Source organism: Hylobates moloch, unplaced genomic scaffold (assembly GCF_009828535.3).
Source record: "Hylobates moloch isolate HMO894 unplaced genomic scaffold, HMol_V3 SCAFFOLD_22, whole genome shotgun sequence".
Classification (NCBI taxonomy): Eukaryota; Metazoa; Chordata; class Mammalia; order Primates; family Hylobatidae; genus Hylobates; species Hylobates moloch.
The window spans coordinates 25,025,165-25,034,276 of NW_026652297.1; the positions used below are offsets into that span (position 1 = coordinate 25,025,165).

The 9,112-nt window shown below is 43.3% G+C and overlaps 1 non-coding gene across 1 annotated transcript; it reads left to right on the forward strand.

Moving 5' to 3' along the window:
• Nucleotides 1-8,272: 8,272 nt before the first annotated feature.
• Nucleotides 8,273-8,376, forward strand: LOC116462207 (U6 spliceosomal RNA). The gene has a single exon (XR_004246295.1). It is a non-coding gene; the product is annotated as a U6 spliceosomal RNA (small nuclear RNA).
• The last annotated feature ends 736 nt before the right edge of the window (nucleotides 8,377-9,112 follow it).

Here is a 9,112-nt window from a genome sequence, read left to right on the forward strand (position 1 = left end):
CCAGTCCTTGTGTTGTAGGGACATGGCTTCCAGACTGCCCTTGTCGTTCTTTTCAGTACTGTCCCTTACAGTGTGCTGTAGTTTCATCCAGGGCTGAGCATTCCTACAGGTGCTCCCCAGCATTCCTCATTTCAGGCCTTGTCAGGACCTCTAGAGCCCATCTGCTGTGAGCAAAAGAGGGTGCTAAATAGTGAAATACAGCTTGAAGCAAGCCAAAACTTGTTTCACATAAAATCTCACATGGATGGCCGGTGTATAAAGAAACCTGGTGAAAGCACGGGGCATGCTGTCATGGAGCCTCCCATTTCTCCCCACTCCAGTTCAAGGCAACTTTCAGGAGATGGAGGGGAAAAAGCTTAATCATAAGAAGAACTGGGTAGACCTGAGTTCTCTTTCTGTTTCTACCAGTACTATATGGTCTTGCTTAATCATTCAACAAATTCGAGTCTGGTTGTCTGCTTGTATGCCTTTTAGGGTTATTGTAAGGGCTGGAGATTTTTGTGTGTAAAACACTAGGACAGTGCCTGGTCCATAGCAGGCCACTGTTACTAGTAAACCTTTTTTAAGATGAATTTGCCTTATTACTCTTACATAATACTTAGGAATTGTTGGTTATGTAGCACTCTTGTTAGTTTGTAACTTATTTTTTAGTGAAAACATTTTCTTAAGGAGCCTTTTTATATCAGAATAAGACCTAATGAAAAGACCTGTTATGAAGCCAAGTGTCCTCAAAGGTCAGGCTAACTAAAATGACTCATTTGGCATTTGTTCTTGCAGTTGACTGCCACTTCATTGTGTAAGATTTCATGTAAGTGAAAAAATATTTTCAGACTAATGTCATAAATACCTCGCTAAGATGTTTTATTTTCAGCAAGTGTGGGGGTACAAATCGTCTGAGGTCAACAAAGCATCCTCTGCTCTTGAAATTTTTTGTTACTCTCATAAGGGAAAGTTAGCTTAATTCAGTATTAGGAGCCAACAGAAAATAGTTCCCCAGACTACATTTAAAATAGCATTTAGAGACTACAACAAGATATACTTAGTAAGGCAGTTCTTGAGGGAAAATTATCCTTTGTGGGAAAACTTAAGTAGAAGGAAGTGGGTTTTTTTAAAATGAAACAGAAACAGTCATGTTCCTTAACTCAGCTACGAACTGTAGTTTTATTTGAAGCCATTTTTCCAGTTTGGGGTTGAACACCTGCCTCACACTCAGGCAAACCATGTGGTGTCCCCAGCTGCCCCCTCCTCCATATGAAGCCCTGCAGTGGTAACAAGGAACGGGTGACTGATGTTTGGAAACAATGAGAAATCACTTCCAGTCACTAATGGGTCACAGAGCTTTGTATCCTCAGCTAGTGGCAAAACTCGTCCAGAAAACTTAGTAAATGTTTTTCAGACACGTGTGAAGGCTAGGAATTGTGGGACCCTCCCTGAACAGTCTGCCACATTTCTACCTAAGGGAAAAGCAAAGCATCTGACCATGGCTATCCCTGAGGCTGAGGCACACATGAACAATGCCTAGGTCTCCTTTGTAGGAGCCTGAGGGTCCCTAACCTAGAATCAAGCCCATGGCTGTTTGCTGTGGTTAGCAGCTGCAAGTAGTGCACATGTGATATGCCACTGTTCTCCAAAGAATTTCATCTCCGAACTCCTAGAGCACTTTCTAAATCTAATAAATTATAGCATTCCAGGTACCGGTGGTCATGTAGCCCTTTATCCATAGATGCAGCTGGAAAATGACTTGTCCAGGATTACAAGGGAATGGCAGAACACGAGCTGGAACCTGGGTCTTTAAGCCTGGGCTAGTGCTCTTCCCACAGCACAATGTTAACATCCAAAGGCCACTCCATGCATCAAAATGGTGTTCACAAATGTCAATCTCGCTAGAAACCAGGATTTTGTATTGTGGCTAAAGTTCCGTATCCTGGTGGACAGAATTGTAGCGTGAATGTAAACCAAAGGCCCTGACTATCTGGGCCTAAGAACTTCAGGGCTCACACTAAAAAGTTAAGCTTAGGGCTCACTTAAAATGTTAAGCTTTTAGGGGAAGGTAAGATGGGAATGTGTGTACAGACAATAGCCTCCAAATGCATCTAGTTTCTTTTCTAAGCAGTCGTATTCTTCATTTCCACAAGAGGGCAGCAGCCCCTGAATGGTGTGGCAATGGCTGTTTAGTTCCAGAAACATACTCAATGTTTATTGAGTTCCAGAAACAGACACTTTCGGCTCAGTGACTGGCAATCAACAGTTCACTGAATCAAATAGTGCTTTTTTTGGAGCTGCATGTTAGCCTGGGGACTATAGGGGAACATGCTCTGTTAAAAATAAACTGAAATCGGTGTAAGGAGCCCTGTACTGTGGAATTGGGAAGTCGGGGTAGAGAGATGGCAAGGATGATCTGGTCCAGCCCTTTCCTGATAACTGAAGGGCTTTCTGAGCATCTGAAGCAGGGAGATCCAGCTTCTGGTGACGGTGGGACAGTGTCAGGAGGCAGTCCACTCACAGATGGGCATCTCTGGTAGTTGGAATAATCTTCCTAAACCAAGAAACTTGCCTCCCTCTAACTTCACGGAGGGGTATCCTTGGGCTGTCCCCTAGGGCTCTCCCAGGTGTTGACCTTCTACCATTCTGAAGATAGTTGGCCACTTCTAAGTCTTCAGTCTAAATATTTCTAGTTCCCTTAACCATCCCTCTCTTTATGAGTTAGGGAGTTACTCATCTCTCTGGTAACTGAACAGGTTTAGAAGTCAGATCTAGCCTCCTCACATAGTACTTTTGTTATTGGGTCTGTGCTGTCCATAGAAAATCTTCAAAATCTAGAGGCTCAGCTCATGGAAATCAAGGCCTCTCCCAAGCGGGAAACTGGAGCTGGAGGTGGGCACTGACCATGGGCCTTGGGACCAAGTCACAGAGGCTGGGACTCTGATTCAAGCTTAGGTTACTGGAAACCTCAATATACTCTAATGTAAGACATTCTATTCTCTGGTTCTACTATACTTTTCCCCAGGATCTACTATTCAGTAGCACTCAAGTGTGGCTGTAGTACCAAGGAAGCTTCATTAGTGGTTTACCTACTAGATGTTCATTGTTCAGATAAAACTTGGAAAGTGCAGGTAAGCATGAAGAAGAGAGTTCCATAATCCTATGACTTTGAGGAAATTTAACACTTTATCATATAGAACCTTTCAACAACCATGACTTTACCACCTGCGGCTTTGCCCTTCTGTCTTCTTAAGTCAAAGCCCATGGCAATTCTGGCTGCTTTCTCCTGAGGACCACATATATATAAGATTATGGGAATCATGTCAAGAAGAGATGTGTTTAAGGTGTAAACTTTCAGTACATGAGATTACAAAACAGCCGTGTGGTTTAATCTGAGGGGTCCGTTGAAAAAAATAATTTCCAAATAACAAAGTTCTATTGAATTCCTTAGATTACATGTGCCATGAGGGGAATTGTGGTCCTTTAGCAGTAGTTCTCAAAAGCCCCTTTCTTCTTCTTTTTTTTTTTTTTTTTTTGAGATGTCTCACATTGTCGCCCAGGCTGGAGTACAGTGGTGCAATCTTGACTCACTGCAATCTGTAACCTCTGCCTCCGGACTCAAGCGATTCTCTTGCCTCAGCCTCCTGAGTAGCTGGGATTACAGGTGCGTGCTACCACGCCTGGCTAATTTTTGTATTTTTAGTGAGACGAGGTTTCACCATGTTGGCCAGGCTGGTCTTGAACTCCTGACCTCAAGTGATCCACCTGCCTCGGCCTCCCAAAGTGCAGGGATTATAGGCGCGAGCCACTGCACACAGGCAAAAGCCCCTTGCTTCTCATGGGTCTGCTGCTGTTTCCTTCAGCCACTTTGGTTTTCAGGGAGGGTTCAGGAAACCATCCTCCATTGTGCTTCTTTCTGGCCTTTGCTACCCCCATTTCCCATCATGAGACCCCAGGAACTGAAGTGGCAAGGGTGAATCCTGTGAGATGATGAGAAATGAAACCAGGCTGAAGTGTTAGATGCAGTAGCCCTCCTCCACCTCCACCAGAAGGCAGGGGCGGAATAAGGGCTGAAAGGATTGTGTGCACATTTCTGGGTTATCCAGAGAGGGAGGGAGAGGGAGAGAGAGAGAGAGATGGGGCCTAGGTGGCTTACTTCTAAGTGCTTCAACAACCTGTGAAAATACCAGGGAGTTACCCATGCATTTTTCTAAGGATTCTGGAAGATGAACGTGAGTGTGGAAGATATATTTTAAGCGAATAAGGGCTGGCATGAAGAAATGTAATAACAGATTCAGTCTGCATACCCTGATTACAGAAGAACCTGCCTTAGTAGATGATGTCTGAAGCATGGAATGTGCGCTGAACCATTGAAGGTGATGCAGAGAAGAGTTACGTGTGTGTGCATGTGTGTGTGTGTGTGTGTGTGTGCATTTAACAGCTTTACTGCAATATAATTGATATACCATCCAATTCACCCATTGAAAGTGCCATTCAATGATTTTTAGTATAGTCACGGAGTGTGCAGCCATCACAATCAATGTTATAACATTTCCATATTCTCTCCCCACCCTCAAAAGACTGTACCCATTAGAAGCTACTCTCCATTTTTCCCCAACCCTACCAGTCCCGGGCAACTACTGATCTTTCTGTGTCCATGGATTTACCTGTTTTGGATTTTTTTTTTTTTTAGATGGGGTCTCATTCTGTCGCTCAGGCTGGAGTGAGTGGTGTCATTTCAGCTCACTGCAACCTCCGCCTCCGAGGTTCAAGTGATTCTCATGCCTCAGCCTCTCGAGTAGCTGGAATGATAGGTGCACACCACCATGCCTGGCTAATTTTTGTGTTTTTAGTAGAGACGGGGTTTCACCATGTTGCCCAGGCTGGTCTTGAACTCTTGACCTCAAGTGATCCGCCCTTCTCGACCTCCCAAAGTGCTGAGATTATAGGCGTGAGCCACCGCGCCTGTCCTGTTCTGGATATTTCTTATAAATGGAATCATACAGTGCTTCCTTCAGTTAGCATAATGTTTCCCAGGTTCATCCAGGTCATAACACATAATCAGGCTTCATTTCTTTTTATTACCAAATAATATTATATGAATATACTACTTTGTATGTATCCATTCATTGGTGGACAGACATTTGAGTTGTATCTGCTTTTGGGCCACTGATACTGCTATCAACATTCATGTACAAGTTTTTGTGTGGATGTATGTTTCATTCCTCTTGAGTATATCCCTAGGAGTGGAATGGCTGGGTCATACAATAACTCTGTATTTAACCTTCTGAAGAACTACCAAACGACTTACCAAAGTGGCTCCCCCGTTTTCCATTTTCACTGGCAGTGTGCAGGAGTGGGGTTTTTTATAATGCCCAATAATCGGATTTATTCAGGAAGCAAGTAGCTTCCAGCTTATTTATTGAGCTTTTAAAGATATACTTAATGTCGTTTCTTAAGAAAAACCAGGTCTTTATTTACTATGAGACTCCATGTGCTTTAATATAGTTGAAACTAAAGAAACATAAATTTTTCATTCTGCCTCTTAATTGCATGGGAAACTGCACTTATTAAGCATTCAGTTTAATGACTATATAACACTTTATCATAAATATACCCATATTTTCTCTGTTGTTTAACATTTAGCATATTTTCAACTTTTGCTTACACTGTGATGAATTTGTTGGTACATAAATATTCATCTGTGTTCTGGGATATTTAAGAGACTTCCAAAAGTATAGGACAAAGAGTATGAACACTACCAAAGCTCATGACTTATATTGGCTCCACTGCATTAAAAAAGATGTATGGGCCGGGCGCAGTGGCTCATGCTTGTAATCCCAGCACTTTGGGAGGCCGAGGCGGGCAGATCACGAGGTCAGGAGATCGAGACCACCGTGAAACCCCATCTCTACTAAAAATACAAAAAAAATTAGTCGGGTGTGGTGGCGGGCGCCTGTAGTCCCAGCTACTCGGAGAGGCTGAGGCAGGAGAATGGCGTGAACCCAGGAGGCGGAGCTTGCAGTGAGCTGAGATCGCGCCACTGCACTCCAACCTGGGTGACAGAGCGAGACTCCGTCTCAAAAAAAAAGGATGTTTGACAGCCTTGGTCTCACCATGATTTCATTGCTCCCTCTCTAGCACTGGGTGTTCATTCTTGTTAAAATGCTAAAACCAGAAACACCTTAATTTTAAGAAAATTTTCCATTAGAGTAACATACATAGAAAACTGCACAGATCATTAATGTGATAGCTTGATACATTTCCACAAAATAGACACACCTGTGTAACAAGACCAACGTTACTAGACAGGACATTTCCAGCCTCTCAGATGTCCCCATCCTGTCCCCTTTCAGTGACTAACCGTCTCCCCTTTCTCTCCAGAAACCACCATCCTGACTTGTAATAGGCAAAAAAAAAAAAAAAAATCCTTGCTAATTTAATGCATAAAAAAGTATACTGTATTAAACCAGGTTATCACAGAATTCCAACATTTTTAAGCCATCTGTATTTCCTGTGGAAATCCAGGCCTAGCCATGTACTTTGCAAAGATAGCTTTCTTCATTTTAAGGTCCCCAAATGGGTAGAGGACGGGGCCCACATGATTTCTACAATCCAGGAAATCTGACTCTGGCCTGCGGCCAGTGTGCCCTGGCGGTGCCCAGGATCCCTCTTGGGCCGCACCTGGGACTTCTTTCTTGCCATCTTGTCTAGGTAATGATGGGCTTTTTCCTGTCCCTCCTATATCACCAAATCAAACTCCAGGGGATGCCAATCCAAGACTGAAAGCCAGCAGCAGAACTTTTACACGATGAATGGACCATTTCACCCAACGCAGGACACTGCTAAACTCACCACTTTACTCCTGATCAATTTTTCTAGAGGTGGTGAGTTCCCTTTCTAGAACAGGATAGAATAAATACCTTAGGGGGCCATTGCTCTTTGCCCTACAGACCTGTACAGAAGCCTGGAATGGGAAGCTCTGGCTTCTCAGCTTGAGGACAACAGGATCTTTTTCTTAGATCAGACCTGGCACTTTTCCCCAGCTCTGCCTCTTGGGATCTGTTCCTGGTCTTCCCCTTGCTTTGGAAAATACAAATACCAACATACAGGAAGTGACATTAACACAAATTCAAGCAACTGGAGCTCTCTGGGGAGGCATTTAGTACTCTGCTGCTGCCATGTAAAAAGAAGGCATAAGGAATAGAATTTTCCTCGAGCCTGAAAGATTCCAAGTGCATTGCTGTTCTCGGCACGAATCCCCATGCCCACCTCAGCCCACTATCCTCTAATATTGAAGACAGGGCAGGGGGAACAAATACTGCCCGCTACCTGAGGTTCAGGGAGGCCAAGTAACTGACCCAGATTTAGTGGAAGAACCGGGATTGGAAGTTGGGAATGCTGAAATCTAGTGGATTCCTTCTGTCACTCTGTGTTCCTGCTATGCAGAAAGGTCCTCAGATTGTGGTAGCCTAACATGGAAAATCATGGGCTTTGGAGAACAGCAGATCCGAGATGAAATCTGTGTTCTACCGTTACATTATGAGAATTTAGACAAGTTGTTTACTATCTCTGACCCTATTTATCATATAAGTGGGGACAATAAACTGTTAAAGATTAAGAGAAAACACTACAAAATATCTACCAGAGTATCTGGGTTTGAATCCTGGCTTTGCCTTTTTCTAATTGATTGCATGACAAATGGCAGAAATGTCATACAGTAGAAATGAGAGATGAGAGGTCCTCTGGGTGAGTGGGGGAACTGTTTAATCTCATCGCCTCCGTTTCTACATCTCTAATAATATACGTAAAAAAAAAAAAAAGCCTAGGGGCCAGGTGCAGTGGCTCACACCTATAATCCCAGCACTCTGGGAGGCCAAGGCAGGAGAATGACTTGAGTCCAGGAGTTTGAGAGCAGCCTGGGCAACATAACAAGACCCTGTCTCTACAAAAATAAAAGTGAAAATTAGCCAAGCCTGGTGGCTTGTATCTGTGGTTCTAGCTACTTAGAAGGCTGAGGCAGGAGGATCTTTTGAGCCTAGGAGTTCAAGGTAGCAGCGAGCTATGATCATGCCACTGCACTCTAGTGTTGGCAACAGAACCAGACCCTGTCTCTAAAAGAAAAGGAACAACAAGTCATATTTTTATGATAAAATGAGTTCACAGCTTTGAGAGATTCAAGGCCCATGCCTCAATGACTATGTCATTTAGCCTTAGTTTCCTTATCTGTAAAGCAATCTGAGCAGGTATTATCTCTCTATCACCGGGTGATTGTAGACATCCAAAGTAGGTGCTCACTTCAGCAGCACATACATTAAAATTAGAATGATACGGAGAAGATTCGCATGGCTCCTGCACAAGGATGACATGTTTAAAAAAAATTCTTTCTTCTTTAAAAGAAAAAAAAAGGAACCAAAAGTAGAAAAATAGATGCAAACTATTTTATGATCTCATGATCTCAAAACAAAGGGAAAAGAGTAAGATTCCATGTCTCCTAGAAGAATTAGTGATCTTAAGTTGCCTTGAGTGTCTAGAGGAAGCTAATGTTTTATTGTGTCTCTCATGTGGCTAATGAGAGACGTTCTATTAATGATGCCAGTACTGAAGCCAGATGTTAAGTAACTTGCCCGAGTTCACATAGGTAGTGTGACCAGCCTGGCTTTAACTCATAGCTTGTTCTCCAAAGACCGTGGTTTTTTGTTTGTTTTGTCTTTGTATTGTAGGGTAAGAAGGTTATGACCAGGCCCTTAAGTGTTATCAGAGAAATAAGGTCAATGGCTATAAATGTGGGTATGCAAAATTTCTTAGTAGGATGGCTAACCTTAGGGCTACCAGAATTGTATTCCTAAGTAAAACTATTTCAGGAAAGACAGGCTTGGGATTGGCACCCTTTTCATAAGAGCAAAATAAAATACCAAACTCTTCTGACCTTGTACTATCTTCTCTCCACGTCCACCACCACGACTCCTAACCATATTAAAAGAGAGGCCCCCAGAGAGCTGCCCTGAGGGTGGTCGTCATGGCAGCTGGAAGGTCTGATGCACCCACTAACCCAGAGGACCTCTCATTTCTGCTGTATGACACCCAGCAACGAGCAGGTCTCAGAGGACGGGGATGGGTAGTTACTAGA